The sequence below is a fragment of the Phalacrocorax aristotelis genome, chromosome 7, assembly GCF_949628215.1.
Source record: "Phalacrocorax aristotelis chromosome 7, bGulAri2.1, whole genome shotgun sequence".
In the NCBI taxonomy this organism is placed as follows: Eukaryota; Metazoa; Chordata; class Aves; order Suliformes; family Phalacrocoracidae; genus Phalacrocorax; species Phalacrocorax aristotelis.
The window spans coordinates 31248034-31264231 of NC_134282.1; the positions used below are offsets into that span (position 1 = coordinate 31248034).

At 54.6% G+C, this 16198-nt stretch overlaps 4 non-coding genes across 4 annotated transcripts; all 4 read right to left on the reverse strand.

The window, feature by feature from the left end:
- Nucleotides 1–251: 251 nt before the first annotated feature.
- TRNAL-CAG (transfer RNA leucine (anticodon CAG)) lies at nt 252–334 on the reverse strand. The gene has a single exon. It is a non-coding gene; the product is annotated as a tRNA-Leu (tRNA).
- An 881-nt stretch (nt 335–1215) lies between these two features.
- Nucleotides 1216–1287, reverse strand: TRNAG-UCC (transfer RNA glycine (anticodon UCC)). Its single transcript has one exon. It is a non-coding gene; the product is annotated as a tRNA-Gly (tRNA).
- Nucleotides 1288–8903: 7616 nt separating this feature from the next.
- On the reverse strand, nt 8904–8985 carry TRNAS-AGA (transfer RNA serine (anticodon AGA)). Its single transcript has one exon. It is a non-coding gene; the product is annotated as a tRNA-Ser (tRNA).
- Nucleotides 8986–15500: 6515 nt separating this feature from the next.
- On the reverse strand, nt 15501–15572 carry TRNAM-CAU (transfer RNA methionine (anticodon CAU)). The gene has a single exon. It is a non-coding gene; the product is annotated as a tRNA-Met (tRNA).
- Between the last annotated feature and the right edge of the window lie 626 nt (nt 15573–16198).

Here is a 16198-nt window from a genome sequence, read left to right on the forward strand (position 1 = left end):
AAAAGTGAACTTGCCTAGGGGACTTCCCTCCATGTTTCTGTTCTAGGTAGGCCCACCCAGCTGCTACTGGTGGCTCAGCTCTGCTCTGCTCAGGGAACAACACCCGTTTGCTCCCTCCACAGGAGCTGGGTCATGCAGCAAGACATGGTCAGCAGGCTGAGCAGAGCCCTCCCAGAGGGAGGGCCAAGAAGCCCCTACTTAGGAGAGGAAGGGAGGCAAGCTATGAAGGAGGCCACCAAGAGAGAAGAGCCTGTCAGGAGTGGGACTCGAACCCACGTCTCCCAGGGAGACTGCAACCTGAATGCAGCGCCTTAGACCGCTCGGCCATCCTGACCCACGACTCTGCTGCTGCTGCTGCTGCTGCTGCTGCAACTCCTCCCCCTGCAGCTGCCAGAGCCAGCCCAGCTCAGCCAGCCTCCTCCTGGCACTGCTGCAGGGAGACCTGGCTCCTGGGAGCACCCTTGCCCTGCTCCCAGCGAGGGCTGCGGACAGGCGACCGCACCTCCTACACACACTGCAGACCACACGGAACAGGAGTACCCAGCACAGTGGCAGCACACTTCCGACGTGTCTCGCAAAGGCCAAGGCAACTCTTCACCGGAGCAACCAAAGGAACCGTCAGCAACTTATGGCTCTGCACATGCCAACAACATCCTGTCAAGGGGGCTCCAGGCACAGGTCTACCTTACCCGTGACTTCCTCCGCTCCCTCCAGAGCCTCACCATATGGCAAGCCAAGAGCACTTGGCGCGCAGTGCTGCCTCGTGGATGGTTCATGGGGCAAGAAGCGTGCTCCCTTCTTCCCTGCTCGGAGGCGGGAAGGCTGGGCAAGGAGGACTCTGCCACACCAACCCCTGAGGGAATGCTGTGCCGGTCTCAAGGAGTCAGTGTGTGGGAAAGGGGCTGGAGAGTGAGGGCAAAAGGACGGGAGATGCACCAAGTGCTGAGCAATGACTGAGCTAAACCTCTCTGTGGTCAAAGCAGCCCTCCCAAGTCAAGTTCTTTTGCCAAGGCTGGCCTCGCTAAAAGCCAGGCCTGTGTCTGCTGGGCTAGGAGGTGCCCAGCGGCTTGGACATGAGGCCTCTGGGCTGCAGGGGAAGTCAAGGGGAGTGGCTCGACCACCCTATGGGAGCTGAAATTGTAAGGGAAGCCCTTGGGTGCTTTAGGAGCAGGCAAGGCAAGAGCACTGTGGAGACAGGCTGAAGAAAAGCTTGCCTGCGTTGGCCAGGAATCGAACCCGGGTCAACTGCTTGGAAGGCAGCTATGCTCACCACTATACCACCAACGCACCTGTCCTCACTGCTGTCTCCTGCTCCTCCAGAGCAGAGCCGAGCCGAGCTAAGCCGAGCCGAGCCGAGCCTGGTCTCCCTCCTGTTCCTCCACTTCCCAATCTCACCTGCCTCCCGCTCTCCCAGCTCACAAACTGGCCTGTGGCCTGCTCTTCCCCTCCACAGACTGGCCGGCCTCCTCCTTCCAGCCCCCTGCCCACACACACATCCTCAGGCTGCTGGGACGTGTGTGCCCTTCTCTCTCTGTGTGAGATGTTGGCTAGGGAAACTCAAGCTGCTGCGTGCTGGTAACGGTGCCGCTCCCCACCTGCGCTCGTATGTGTGCCAGCTGTGCATGTACTGTGCAAGCGTACGTGCGTTTGTGTCTATGTACCTGTGGTGGTTTAAGCACAGCCAAACACCCACCCGGCTGCTCACTCCTTTCCCCACCCTCAGGGGATGCAGAGCACTGAAAACAGGATAAGAAATCTCCTGGCTCAAGATAAACACAGGGACGTGGCTTAGCAAAAACTGTTGTGGGCAAAGCAGGCTTGACCTGGGGAAAATTAAATGTTTGCCGTCGAAAAACAGATTCACTTAGTGAGAAACAAAAAGGCAAACAGAAAACAGTGCTTCTCCTCTCCCCCGTCCCAGGCTCAGCTTTGCTCCTTCACACCACACTCCTCTACCTGCCCAAGAGGGATGCATTTTCCCTCTGCTCTTTCCCACTCTTTTTGTTCCTTCCTCCTCCCTCTCTCTGGTGTTTTCTGCCCTGTCTGGAACATGTTTTCACAGAGGGGCCACCCACTCTCACCCACCTGCTCTCAGGCAGACCTGCGGTTGGCTGCCAGGACCAGCCAACCCTACCAGCGTACCCAGAAGCACATCAGGTGAGGAAGCCCCCATGCGGTAAATGGAGGGAAGGGGCAACGTACAAGAAGATACACCATGCAGTGCTATCCACTCTGGGATGAACACAGGCACCTAGCACAACCTATATTCCTGTGGATGGCCCATCACCTGCAGAGGCAGCTATAGAGGAAAGCAGGGTTTGTATATGTTAACAATACAGTTCTGTTGACCAGTCGAGGTACTCATGTTACAGGATGGGCCAAGCAGTTACTGTTCCTCGCCAAATCATTGTGTGCTTGTGCCGCGCAGCTGTTGTGGACATAAGGTCAGTGGGATGTTAATCTTCATTGTTCTAAACCAATGTCCCATGCAGGTGGAGGGGTTTCATACTAGATTCAGGCACATTGCTGTTCAGGCCATGGTTATATACCTGTTTTTTTTTCGAAAGACCAATCTCCTATTGCTTTACCGTCTGTGTTCTTATCTGTAGCATCTCTATCACCTGTATCCTCAGCCCGAGAGAGCCGGTTTAGGTTGGGTCTTCAGGTCATGTTGACACTGAGGTAAAGCTTTTAGTCGTAGGCGGTGTTTGTTGCTCTAAGCAAGCTGTATGGTGGCCAGCACCATGCCTTTCACACCTGCTGCGCGGGCCTTGCCCTGGCCCTGCTGTGCTGCGTTCCCCACAACTCCCGTCTTGTCCTCCCTCCTGGCGCAGCCCTGACCTTGCTGCTCCCTTGCGGCCAAGGGCTGCCCCTGCCCCCACGCAGCCTGCTAGAGAGCCAGAGAAACCTCATCCCCTCCTCTCAGTGCCTTGAGTGGTGCCTGTCTTGCAATATTGCTGGAGGTGGAGGTGGCTCCCAGTCACCCCAGGGCAGGGCTGGACCAGCTGGACTGCGTGGTGCCCTGTCTTCAGCACTGAAAGGGGTCCCAGGGAGGCTCTGGGCAGCCTGAGCTGGTAGAGCCTCTTGGTGAGGGAAGAAGCAACAAGGTGGCAGGGCTGAGTCCTTCTTTTCTGGGCATGTGTTTCCTGGTTCCCTGTCCCATCCATGGTCCAGAAAGGCAGCAACCAGGCAGAGGACCTCCCTGAACTATACTGTCCAGGCTCTGGCATTGCGGAGACGTCCTGACGTTTACTGGAGTTGGGTGTAACCGTGTTCCTGGTAACTAGGAACTGAGACACCCTCCTTTCTCTTGCAAGTTACATCCTGTGGGCCAGGGAAACACAAGGAGCTTCTCCCAACTAGACTCTCTAGCTGAAGGGGAGAAAGCTTCTCAAGTTTCCTTAGAGTAACAAGACAACATCCTTCTTTGTGCTGACAGCCAAAACCTGTTCTGTGCCTTGGGGTTGTAGGGAACGTTTGTGTTAGCACAGTATTTACAGACTCCCACTCTGTCATCAGCAGCGCTGCAGGTAGGTGGAGTTAGGAGGAGGGAGATCATGAGTGCGCATGCTCTGTTCCCTGCTGAAATGCCCACCCTAACCCCATCCTGAAGTCACACTGCCTACCTCCAGAGCTGAAAACCAGCACTTCCCTCCTTTCCACTCCATACCCATTCGCTGGAGTTTACTCCCACAACACCAATGGAACAGAGAATTGCAGTGGCTGTTTTTCATATGAAGTTTACAAACAACCGTTGAGAGGACCTGTCTAAAGGTCTGTGTTGACACTGACGTCTGAGCAAGTGGGACACTGGTCTTTGACCACCCTCACAGTAAAACAGGCCTACTACGTGTGGCACTTCTTGTGTTTCCACCTCCATCAATTGCCTCTTGCCCTCTCACTGGGCACCACTGACAAGAAGATGGCCCTCTCTTCTTTAATCCACCTGTCCACTCTCCAGCATCCTCAGCCTTCCCTTCTCCAAACCTAGGTCTCCCAGCCTGTCCTTGTAAGACAGAGGAGCCAAGTCCTTAGTCACATCGGTGTCCCTTTGGCAGGGCCGACAGATCCCCTAGCTGTGCGGAAATGGGAATCAGCCACACAATGGCGCCCATGGAGTCCCTGTAAGGGCCCTTGGCATGCAGATGTCCAGGTCTCCTGCAGAGGAAGGGCACTTTGCCCTTGCTGCTGGGAGCAGATTAGACCAAAAGAGAAAGCAGAAGCAACAGCATTCAGGCAGGGGAAAATGCGCACAGGCCCCAGAGTTCATGCACTTCGAACAGCATTGACTGCTGAGAGGTTTTGGTCGTGCAGCGCTGAGTAATGCCTCATCTGGGAGACTAAACAGGGACACTCGATATTCCTTTGTGCTTGGCTGCGCGCTTACATGTGGGAGGCCTTGCTTTACTGCTGAGCAGCTTAGGTGCTTTTTCCTCCCAAACACCTGTGGGTATCAAGGTGCATGAGGAAAAGGAAAGGTGGTATAAAACCTGACTTCCAAATGCCAGGATTCCGGATGAGATGGAGCCTCGGAAAAGCAACTTGTCCCTGCCTGTTTCTGAAGGATCTCTCCACAACTCAGCTGAGCACATATGTCCATTTTCTTCTACCATCGCAGGAATAGTTGTCATTCCCAGCCCAGCTCGTAAGCCTCCTTCTGTCCTCTGAGAGGGAGTACTCAGGGCAGGCAGTGAAAAGTCACTGCTTCTTGAGCATACTTGCAAGACGCACTGGGTGCACTGGCAGAAGAAATGCAATCGGCTCTTGGATGCTTTCAGTGGTGGGACTCGGGGCTGACCCTGAGAGATATCACAGGGCTGCGATCACCAGGTCACAGAGGCATGCTCTATTCGTCTGAGGCTTTTCAATATTTCTCTTGCCTGCTTGCTTCTTATTGGTGTCAGTTCACAGAGCTCCACCGTCAGCCAGCAGTAAGCTCAGGGCAGAGGCCAATTGCTCTTCCTTACAGAGCAGGTGCTAAGTGACAGAGAACAAACGATCACGAGTCTCCCACTATCATATTCAAAGTCTTTAATGAGAAGGAGAAAATGCAGCAACACAACAGACAAGAAGTAACACGTCTGCAGGGTTCAGGGAGGCACAGAAATGGCACCTTTTCTGCTCCCAGCTAAGCAAGCCTTGGGTCCTCAGCACAAAGTGTCCCCCCTGCAGCGTCCCCCAGGGAGGAGCAGCATCAGAGGCTACAGTGGAAGGAACATTTGCCATGACCTTGGGGAAGCAAATGGGCTGGAGACCTTGGCAGCTCCAGCGAGCAGTGCTGCCAGGACGGAAGCCAAGGAGAAAACGCCCTGAGCAAGGACGCTGCCTGCACTGGCCCGCGCAACACACTGGCCCAGAACCCTTGCTCCTCGAGTGCTGGGTGAGACTGGCAGAGCCCCAGAAACACCCACCATTGCTTGGAGAAATGCTGTCTCAGTGTCGTGGTTTAGGCCCAGTCAGCAACCAGGCACCACGCAGCCGCTCGCTCACTCCCCCCTGGTGGGACGGTGGAGAGAATCGGAAGAGTAAAAGTGAGGTAACTCATGGTTTGAGATAAAGACAGTTTAATAGGTAAAGCAAAAGCTGCGCACAGAAGCAAAGCAAAACAAGGAATTCATTCACTCCTTCCCATGGGCAGGCAGGTGTTCAGCCGTCTCCAGGAAAGCAGGGCTCCATCACGCGTAGCAGTTACTTGGGAAGACAACCACCATCACTCCCGATGTCCCCCCTTCCTTCTTCTTCCCCAGCTTTATATACTGAGCATGACGTCATATGGTATGGAATATCCCGTTGGTCAGTTCAGGTCAGCTGTCCCGCTGTGTCCCCTCCCAGCTTCGTGTGCACCCGGCAGAGCATGGGGAGCTGAAAAAGTCCTTGACCAGTGCAAGTGCTACTTAGCAACAACTAAAACATCTCCACATCATCCCCACTGTTTCCAGCAAAAATCCAAAACATAGTCCCATACTAGCTACTACAAAGAAATTTAACCCTATTCCAGCTGAAACCAGGACACTCAGCCACAGAAGGGACGTCCCTCCTCCTACAGCGGCACAGCATCTGCATGGGAAAGGACCGTCCCTTTCCCTGTGCTCAAGCCCCTGGAGGGGGCAACCTCAGCAGTGCTGCTTCTCCGGGACATGCTGTCAGAGTTGTGACTCTGCAGAGAATTGACCCTTCTCCGGTGACCGGGCGTTTCCCATGCCCGCTCTGAATGCAACCTGCCGTTTGGCATCTTAGGCTTGCACATGACAGCATGGCCTAACCTGTGGGTTCAGAAGCACCAGATGGCAGCCCAGTGCTTCAGGCAGGCCAAAGGTATCAGGATCAGTCTCCCAGAGCACCTGGGAGTCACCGTGATGTGGAAGAGTTGGGAAAAACCCTGAACTCCATGCAAGCATGAGTCACCCTGTTGTGGAATTCAGTGGACACAGTGTCTGGTCTCAGGCGTGCCAGGGATACCAGAGCTCACAGCCTCATTCCTCCAAAGCGCTGCTTTCCTCAAGGGCATTTCTACGCATTTGTTGTGGTTTAGCCAGCAACTCAGCCCCACACAGTTGCTCGCTCACTCCCCCACCAGTGGGACAGGGGAGATGTAAGAACAGTTTAATAGTTAAAATAAAACAACAACAACAAAAATGCAATGGAAAGGAAGACAATGAGAGGTGTGAAAGCCGGGACGGGGCGGGGGGAACGAAGGGGGAACGAACCACCAAAACAAACCGTACTGCATGCAGCCGCTCACCACCCACTGACCCGACGCCACAACAACCCCCATGCGCCAACTGCCCCCGTTAATATACTGGTCATGGCGTCACATGGTATGGCATATCCCAGTGGCCAGCTGAGGTCAGCTGTCTTGGCTGTGGCCCCGCCCCTGCTGGCCTCTTGCCCATGTGGCAGAGCATGGGAAGCTGGAAAGGTCCCTGACTACTACAGGCACTACAGTGAAGAGAATTAACCCTTTCTCAGCCAAAACCAGCACAACATTGTAGCACCATTCCTGAAACAAATGCTGCTTCTATGGACTTTCATGCTGCTGCTGCCTTCCAAGGCATTGCCTTTCGGTGGCTGAGAAGGGGCCATGAGACTCAGTGTATCCCAGAATCATGAAGGTTAAAGGGGACCTCTGGAGGTTCTCAGGGCCGACTTCCTGCTGTGAACAGACCGCACTTCCGAGGCACCTCAGCAGGCTGTTGGTCTTGGCCTGTGGACTTCTGAGCACGGCCACTGTTGGAGATGTCACTGTCTCTTGAGCAGCTCTTCCAGGGCTGCCAGTGTCCCCTGTCACTTCTTCTCCCACAAAGACAACTGGCAGTTCCTTTGTTGCAACTTGTTAGTGTTGACCTTGCCCTTTCGCAGGGCACCTCTCTGGAGAGTCTGGCTCCATCCTTAGACAACCTCCTGTGACTGTTCAAAGACTACAGTCCACTTTTCTGCAATTTGCCTCTAACTGGCCCATCTGCTACTCAGGTACCAGTGGCCTTGCAATCAGCATCCAAGCCCCGTGACTCCTTCTGTCCTACCAGCTAATTCAGGCACAAGTGACCTCACAAGCACCTAGCGCTGCCGTGAGCCTACTCTGGCCCATCGGCTGCAGAGGCAGAATTGACCTTGAAATCAAAATGCCAACCGCATGCCTGCTGCTGGCCCAGCAGGCAATGAGGTCGAAGTGCTCTCACAAGCACATAGCCCAAAATGTGCATGCTGCTGCTTATCAGGACCGCAAGCACCTAGCACAAGCCATGTTCCTGCACATGGCCTGTGGAGCCAGACAAGTGACCTCACAGTCAACATCCAAGCTGTGTGTTGGCTTCTGGTACCTGAAGTACTCAGGTACTCAGGTAGCAGGGAGGTCACTTGCAGATACCCATGTTGTCTTCCTGCTGACAGCTCGTGAAGCACTCAGACAAGGAGGACTTCTGGAAGAGGCCGCTCTCAATTGCCTTTGAAAGGTCACGATGACTGGCAGAGGTTCCTGAGGCCTGGAAGAAAGTCAGTGCCACTCCTCTCTGCCAGAAGGGCACAAGGGGCACTGTGGGCTGGTCTGCCTCACCTAGATCCCTGGGAATGGGAAGCAACAACTCGTCCTGGAAACCCTTTCCAGACGCATGAAGAACAAGGAGGTGATAGTTTTTGTCTTTTAATTACACGCTTCCTAGCTCATTTCTGTGTGACTGTGCTCTCCTCTTTTTGTGGGTGGGTGTGTTTGTGTGTACGTGTGTGTGAATGTAGGCAACTAAACCTAAAGCTGCAGTAGCCAGCAAGCACAAGGGTGAAGAGCAACAAACAGGCTAGGATGGAAGACGTCCCAGGTCATAGAGTCCATCTCACTGGCCTTTCCTGAAGTAGAACCAGCCATTCCCACCTCCTCACCTGAAGAACCCCAAAAGTCCTCACTTGCGGCTGTATATTGGGGAATTTATCTGCCTGATGGGAAGGGAAAACCACCTTTGTCCCCAGGAAATCCACTGGCTTCCTGGGGGAGCCCTGTGCTTTGCTCTGCTCTGCCTGCTACTCCGCAGCAATCTGCCTTTGTGCAAACTAGAGCGAGGAGCAGTTTGTGAGTGCTGGCAAGATCTGAGATCCACGAGGTGTCGTCCCTTTGTTGTTAGCACCGAGGGCCGTGTTGTGAAGGCTCTCTTTGGAGGTGAGCGGCTGTAGTTTCAGGTGTAGAGAAGAGAGCTGGTGGGGCCGTGCTGCTGGGGATGCATGGTGAGATCAGGCTCCTAAGTTCTGCTCAAGAACCAACAGCCGTCCACGCAGGCATTTCTGGTGCAAGGAGAGGACAAGTGAGGTGGGCAAGGGGGTTTTGTTGTCTCCCTGGGAACCATCTACAGCGTGGAGCCGAGTCCCATGGCTGCAGCGTGGTCAACTGCAGGGAGCCCAAAAGGGGACTGAGCCCCCGTAGCTGGCAGGATTCGAACCTGCGCGGGGAAACCCCAATGGATTTCTAGTCCATCGCCTTCACCACTCGGCCACAACTACCTGCTCCAGCCCTCTCCGCCCTGCTGAGCACATGCCCTCTGCAATGACACCTGGCTCCCTGGGACTTTCAGGGCCAGGCTCCACTCAAAGCCCTGCATTTGGGACCTGCACTGAGCATGACAGGCACCTGCTGCCAGGCTTCCAGAGGCCTCGAGAGGCATAACCCCTGTGCCTTGTCGTCAGCCAGTCATCTGGGATATCCTGTCTCGGCGGGGTGCTTTCACTCCCCAGCTGGCATCTCGGCAGCTTCCGGGGAAGAAAGGAAGGCAGCGTGTGAAGACAACCAGGGATGGTGGCAGCTGTGTGGGGTGGGCTATTAGACCCTGCTTGGCTTCTCAGTTTTATCTGAGGGGGACGCCCAGCCTGCTGTGAGCCCTAGGGTGGGGGCATTGCTGCAGGGCAGATGGTGACCCCCCGGCAGCACCTCCAGCCTCCTGGGGACACACGGTGGTGTCAGCCCTTGGACACAGACCACGACTGCCATGCAGGTTGTTCACTGTGTAGGGGGAATGGCTTGCGAGAGTCAGAGAGGTCTATGGGAAGGGCAAGGTGGAGCCTGGCTGAGGAAGCGTGTGAAGGGGCAAAGGGAGCGTAAATGGGAGGTGTGGATGACTTAGAGGGAGACAGGGGAGGGTTTGATTTGGAGGAATAGATGTGTCTAGACCTTTTTGCCAGCACTGGCAAGGGATGTCCAAATCCTGATCAGGGACCAACAAGCCAAGCAACCTGCAAAAGTAATAATTTCCGTCGCTAGATGAAAGTAGCTCTGATTCCCTTTTGACTCTGGAGCAGGAATATTTGGAAAGTGGCTTTAAGGGGCCAGGGTGGAGGCGGTGCATGTGGCAGTGCCTGCCTGCATGCAGGGCAAAGGTGGTTGCAGCTGAAGTTAGTGGCTGAGCATGAGCACCGGGCTGAGGAAGTGGATGTGCGAGGGGCTGGAAGGAGAAGGCCGGGCAGCCTGTAAAGTAGAGGAGCAGGAGGCAGCACTGCCCACACGTGCGTTGGTGGAATAGTGATGAGCCTAGCTGCCTTCCAAGCAGTTGATCCGTCTTTGATTCCTGGCCAATGCTGACAAATGTCTCTTCAGCCTGGCTCCAGGATGCCTTATGTCTTCCGCAGGTAGCCTCTCCTGCTCAAATACCACCCAGCTTTCCCCTGAAGGTTTAAGCCGCTCCCCTCACTTCCCCGCAGACTTGAGACCTGCTGAGGTCAGTGCTTTCTCTCTGCTGGGAGGGCTGCAGGCTGGGCTTCTGACTGCGGTGCTGGTACTGGAGCCAGGAGAGAGGCATTTTTGTCTTGCAACTGCTGGTGCTGCTAGCTGCAACTGGCAGGAAAAGCATGCTGCTGTGGCAGGGTACAAAAGAAGGTGAATAATGCCTAGGTGGTGGTCAAGAGACACGCTAAGGCCAGGTATGCAATGTGGGGAAGGGGTGGGAGGAGGCCTGCTCTTTATGTAATGGCTCAAAGGCCTGTCTGTCTTATCTGACGTCACCCTGGGGACGCTGACGTACCCTGTCCAGGCTCCAGCATTGCAGAGACATCCTGAAGTTTCCTGGAGTTGGGTGTAACCATGTTCCTGGTAAGCAAGGACTGAGGCACCCTTATTTCTCTTGCAACTTTTGGCCTGTGGGCCAAGGGAAACACAAGGAGCCTCTCACAACTCCACCCTCTACCTGATGGGGACAAAGCTTCTCAAGTCTCCGGTTCCAGGGCTGCTTAAAGCAGAAGAAGCAAAACTCTTTGATGTGCTGACAGTCAAGAACTGTTCTGGGCAGTGGGCTTGTACGGAGGGTTTAGGGTGGCACAGTATTTACACACTCCCGCTCTGTCATCAGCAGCGCTACAAGTAGGTGGAGTTACAAAGAGGGGGACTGTGATTGCTCTGCCCCCTACTGAAATGCCCACCCTAACCCCATCTTGAAGTCACACTGCCCATGTCCAGAGCTGAAAACCAGCGCTTTCCTCCTCTCCACTCCGTGCCCATTCCCTGGAGTTTACTCCCACAACACCAATGAAAGAGAGTATTGCAATGGCTGGTTTTCATGGGAAGTTTGCAGACAACAGTTGAGCGGACCCATCAAAAGGTCTCTATTAACAGTCACGTTGGACCAACTGGGACACTGGTCTTTCACCACCCTCAACAGGGTAAAAAAGGGTTGCTCTGTGTGGCATTTCTTGTATTTCCACCCGCATCCATTGCTTCTTGCCATCCCACTGGGCACATCTGACAAGAAGATGGCCCTCTCTTCTTTACTCTGCCTGCCCGCTGTCCCGCCCCAAGTGTGTGGACACATGCATAAGGTGCCCCCTTGGCCTTCCCTTCCGCAGGCTAAGCAAACCCAGATCTCCCAGCCTGGGCTTGTATGGCAGATGAGCCAAGACTTTAATCACATCAGTGTCCCTTTGGCAGGGCTGACGGGGGCCCTACCTGTGCAGAAGTGGGAATCAGCCACACGGTGACACCAGTGGAGTCCCTATAAGGGCACCTGGCATGCAGACGTCCAGGTCTCCTGCAGAGGAAGGGCACTTTGCAGAAGTCTTTCCACCTGCTGCCGGGAACAGATTGGGCAAAGAGAGAAAGCAGAAGCAACAGCGTTCGGTCAGGGGAAGACGTGCACCTGCCCCAAAGTTCAGGCACCTCGAGCAGCATTGACTGCTGAGAGGTTTTGGTGGTGCAGTGTTGAGGAGAGAATTGCCTCATCTGGGAGACGGAACAGCGGCACTCGATATTCCTTTGTGCTTGGCTGCGCGCTTACATGTGGGAGGCCTTGCTTTACTGCTGAGCAGCTTAGGTGCTTTTTCCTCCCAAGCACCTGTGGGTATCAAGGTGCGTGAGGAAAAGGAAAGGACCTGCTGCTGCAGGGTGCCTGTCATCACTAACCCTCCAAAGGGAATGATGCGCTGGCTTTAGCAATTCAGAATGAACTGGTTGGAGGACATGCAGTTGTTGCGCGAGACTATGTGGAGCCAGGGCTGCGGTGGGCACTGGGAGCTGTAGGGCAGAGCTCTGTGCTTGTGGGCATGGCTTTGACAGGGAGCAGCAAAGCTGCCTGGCAGGCAGCTGCTGTGTCCGCCTTGCTTCCTTACTGGTGAGAGCTGAGCTTGCTGAAGGAAGCCCTTGGGTGGTTGGTTTTGGAGCAGGAGAGGCAGGGCACTGTGGAGCCTGGCTATATTAAAAAGAAAAAGGGAACATTGCATTGGCCAGGAATCAAACCCAGGTCAACTGCTTGGAAGGCAGCTATGCTCACCACTATACCACCAACACACCTGCCTCTTGTTCTGTCACTTGTTCCTCTTCTGAATAGGTAATCTGCCTCCTGCTCCTCCATGGCCTGACTGACCTCCAAATTCTGGTGTCCTGCACACATACTACTACAAGTTGCTACATAGAATGCATGTTTCTGTAGTGTGAGATGGTGGCTAGGAAAGCTTAAGCTGTACCAGCCACCAGCCAGGGGAGATCAGAATCCAGGACTGCCCAGAGTTGCAGCAGGACACTGGACAAACCAGGCACAGGCTCTGCACAGCCCTATGGTACGTCCCAGCATTCCAGGGACCTGCTAATGTGCATGTAGGATTGGGGGCTTGGGGGGGGACAGTACTGATCTACAGCCTGAGCAGCCAGAGAGGAAGAAAAGAATCAGGCCATCTGTCTTCTTAATGCCTCTGTGAGTGCTGGTGGTGCTTAAGGGTGATGATAATGGCACTGCTCCCCACCTGCATTCATACAAGTGCCAGCTGTGCATATACTGTGCAAGTATATGTGCATTTGTGTGCGTACACCTGTGCTGGTGTAAGCATAGCTATTCAGCCACCCAGCTGCTCACTCCTTTCCCCACCTTCAGTGGGATGCGGAGCATAGAAAATAGGATAAGAAACCTCCCAGATCATGATAAACACAGGGACATGGCTTAGCAAAACCTGTTGTGGGCAAAACAGACTCAACTTGGAGGAAATTCATTTATTGCTAATTGAAATAGATTCGCATACTGAGAAAATAAAAGGCAAGTATAATACACCACTGTTCCTCCTCCTACCCAGGTATCACACCTTCACTCCAGACTCCTCTACCCACCCAAATGGGATTGGAGGGGTGGTGTTCATTTTCCCTCTTATCTTTCTGGCTTTTTTTTTTTTCCCATTCCTCTCTCTGTCTTGCATTTTCTGCCCTTTTGTTTTCATACAGGCCACAAAATTTGCTGATGGCTCAGCTGTGTCCTGTACTGGGTCTGCTGTGGGGATGGAACCAGCTGTGCCAGTGAAGGAGCAACTCATCCTGGAAACCCTTTCCAGATACATGAAGAACAAGAAGGTACTTGCTATTTTTCACTGCACTCTAGTCCTAGCTCGTGCCTGTCCGACTGTGTTCTCTTTTCTTTGTGGGGGTGCGTGTTCCTCTCTGTGTGTGTATGTGTGTGTGTGAGAGAGAGATGTTGGCAACTAAATCTGGAGGTGTACTAGGCAGTGAATACAGGGTGAGGAGCAGCAAATCCTAGCAAAGGCTAGGAAATCTCAAGCAGCACTAGCCAGTGGGTAGAGCAGATTGGCATCAGGGACTGCCCAGGGTTGGAACAGGGCACCAGACAAACCAGCCCTGGGCTCCAGGAGCGCACTCTGGACAGACCTACGGTCAGGCCCAGGGCTCAGTGGACCTGCTGCTCAGTGGACACGAATGTGGGCGTGAGAGAGGGGTGTGTGTCCAGCACTGAATTCTGGTCTGAGCAGCTGGAGGGGAAGAAAAGGGTCAGGCCATGTTTGTGGCTTTGGGTAGTGAGGAATGAAAGAAACAAAACACTGCCTTTCCTCCCACAAACTGGAGAGCTGGGCAATCACCAGCCGTATGATGTTTAACAAGGGCAAGGGCCGGAATTTACACCTGAGGCACGGGAACCCTGGATATACATACACACTGGGGAATGAGCGGCTGGAGCGCAGCTCCCCGGAGAGTGACCTGGGGGTTCTGGTCGACGGCAAGTTGCACATGAGCCAGCAGTGTGTCTTGGCAGCCAAGAGGTCCAACCGTGTCCTGGGGTGCGTCAAGCCCTGCATTGCAGCCGGTTGAGGGAGGTGATTGTCCCGCTCTACTCTGCACTGGTGCGGCCTCACCGCAAGTACTGTGTGCAGTTTTGGGTGCCACAGTATAGTAACGATATAAAGCTACTAGCGAGTGTCCCAAGGAGGGCCACGAAGTTGGTGAAGGGTTTAGAGGAGAAACCGTACGAGGAGCGGCTGAAGTCCCTTGGTTTGTTCAGCCTGGAGAAGAGGAGACAGAGGGGAGACCTCATCGCGGCCTACAGCTTTCCCACAGGAGGAGGAGGAGGAGGAAAAGGCGCTGTTCTCTTCTCTCTGGTGACAAAAGATAGGATCCGAGGGAACGGCAGGAAGATGTGCCCGGGGAGGTTTAGGTTGGATATTAGGAAAAGGTTCTTCACCCAGAGGGTGGTGGAGCACTGGAACAGGCTCCCCAGGGGGGTAGACATGGTGCCAAGCCTGATGATATTCAGGAAGCACTTGGACAACACCCTCGGAGACATGGTGTGAATATGGGATTGTCCTGTGCAGGGAAAGGAGTTGGACATGGTGATCCTCGTGGGTCCCTTCCAGCTCAGGGCATACTATGATTCCATGATTCTATGATTTTCCGGGCTCAGCTACAGTCCTTCACCGCAGACTACTCCAGCACATGTTTTACATTCCTAAACAGGAAAATCTGTTTCAGCATGGGCTCTTCCACAGGCTTCAGGACTCTCAGGAAAAGTCCTCAGTGGCGTGGCTTCTCCACAGGTTGCAGGTCCTTTGGGAATATTAGTCAGCTCCAGCATGGGTGCCCTGTTATGACACAAGCTTCGCAGGTGGCTGAGTGTTGCGGAGGGAGCTGGAACCAGCTGTGTGTGGTGTGGGGCAGCCCCTCGGCTCGTCTCACAGAGGCCACCCTGCAGCACGCCCTCTCCCCTGCACCGCCAACACCTAGCCACATATAGCCAATACAGTGCCCATTGGGAATCCCTGCCCAGCCCTGCTCCCGGCTGCACCTACAAGTGGGCACAGCAGCAAACAGGCTAGGATGGAGGAAGCCCCCAGGTGGTAAAGTCAATCACACTGGTGGCTCCCAAACTAGTACTGGGCTTGTGCTCCCCCCTAGCTGCAGAGCCCTGGAAGTCCCTGCTTGTGGCTGGGAAGCTGGGGACTGAGCTGCCTGATGGGAAGGGAGAAACAGCTTTGTCCCCAGGACACCCGCTGCCTTGTGGGGAGAGCTGTGGGCTTGTGCTCTGCCTGCTGCTCCACAGCCACCCGTCTGCCTTGCTGAGGGTCACTTTGGGAGTGGTGGCTGCTAGGAAAGCAAAGGGGAAAGAAGGTGGCGGTGGCAGAGAGAAGGGGCTGAGGGAGCGTGAGAGCCATGGCCATGGGTGCCCAGAGAGCAGGAGCGCAGCAGTGCGGGTTAAAACTTGGCGAAAGATGCAAGGGAGAGGCAGTGGCTGATGCCGAGGGAAGAAAAAAAGCAAGCAAGCATTGACTAGCAGAGGATGGTTTCGATCCATCGACCTCTGGGTTATGGGCCCAGCACGCTTCCGCTGCGCCACTCTGCTCCCCCCAGGACCTCAGCTGGGACCTCCCACAGCCCGTAAGCCCGATGCTTACGGGCACTGCCAGCACCTGCGCTTGCGCTCACGCCCCTTTCCCTTGCTCCTGCCTGTGCTCTGCACTGCTCCTTGCTGTATGGCAGACCTTGTTGTGCCTCCTCTGGCTCTCCTCTGCTCTGAGCTCCTCGAGAAAGGGCTCGCTCTCTTCTGCTTTGCTGAACCTCCTGCTGATGGGGTGAGGGTTTCGGAATTCGGGACTGCTCTTCGTGTGCTGGGGTTGCCAGCAGGTAGAGCTGAATGGGGAAAGGGAAGCACTTTGTGTGGAGCATTATCCTTGTGAAATAGGCTGTTTTCTGTGCCTCCCTGAACCCTGCAGATGTGTTCCTTGGTCTCTGTTGTGTGCCACTGCGTTTGCTCCTTCTCATTAAAACCTTTGTGCAGCACAGCTGGAGTCTCGTGGTTGGTTCTTGTCCTCCTCCCTCAGTTAGCCATCTGCTCTGCAAAAGCATTGGCCTTTGTCCTGAGCTTACCGCCATTTGGGGGTGGAGCGCCCTGAACTGATTGACACCAGAGCACCAAAAAGAAGCAAGCAGGCAAGAGAAATACTGAAAAGCCTCAGACCTGGTCATCAC